The following is a 1,208-nucleotide window of genomic DNA, read 5'->3' as shown; positions in this document are numbered from 1 at the left end:
TATATATATATATATATATATATATATATATATATATATATATATATATATATATATATATATATATATATATATATATAACAGAACTGTTATTTACCAAGCAAGTCCTGATTTCTGTGTTATGTGGTTTCGGGATATTAGATTGAATGACCCCTTAGTGACATCATTTTTCTCCTCACCCTCATTTCTCCTCTTTTTTTCATTTAATGCACTTTTGATTTTTAACTCTTTAGTGTTTTATTACTAAACAGGCCTAACCTAACATTTAACAAACTATTTAAGGTCATAACTTAAGATGTATTATTTACTAACCTAGTATCTGATGTAGAAACTAGATTTTTAATATATTTGTGTTTGTGGAATTTGAGAAGGGACTCAAACACCTTGTGTTATGGAAATAAACCAAATTTATTTGTCCTTTTTTTGCACCTAAATTGTAATTTTATAAGCTAAAATGTTGTGCTTGTTTTTGGTGGTAAATGGTGACCACACAGGGAAAATCGTCTGGCTTAGAGACATTTGTGAGCTGAGATGCCAAGAATACAAACCAAACATGATTCAGACTACAGCTTCATTACATAACGCACAATACATACATATTTCTTGCAATTTTACATCAAACTGTACAAACCTTATATATATATCAAAACATTTTCTGCATATACACCAACAGCTTTGTGTTATATACATTTTTATTGCAAGATGAATTGTACGGTACTGCTTCATGCATGGTTTAATAGTAACGTATTGAAGTGTCCTTATTTACTTCTTGCTGTCGTTGATGTCATCGAGCTCTCCGCTGCCAATCAGGTCAAATGTTAATGCTTGAAGACGATGTCACTTGTAGTGACACCAAACACCATGTGATCTGTTTTGTGATAATGACAGTTAAATAGATATAGTTTGATGTCATGTAACCATGATGGTTGTGTTTTCCCTGTGTTTAGCTGCTGTCAGAGCCTTGTATTAGCCTTATGTCGTTGTTTTTTATAATAAAGCAAAAAAACATCATGCGTCTTGGTATTTGGTTCTTGCAAGTTTGATAAATGTACAAAGGATTTATTTATAACTCCATATTTATTATAGTGACTGATGATGACCCTTAAATTAAATTGATTGTATTTCTGAAAATAAATAAAATGCAAAAAATAAATTTAAACCCTAAAACGTTAACACGAAATTTGTTAAGCACACATCCATGTTATAAT

The sequence above is a fragment of the Misgurnus anguillicaudatus genome, chromosome 8 (assembly GCF_027580225.2).
Source record: "Misgurnus anguillicaudatus chromosome 8, ASM2758022v2, whole genome shotgun sequence".
Classification (NCBI taxonomy): Eukaryota; Metazoa; Chordata; class Actinopteri; order Cypriniformes; family Cobitidae; genus Misgurnus; species Misgurnus anguillicaudatus.
This window is presented reverse-complemented; position numbering follows the sequence as displayed.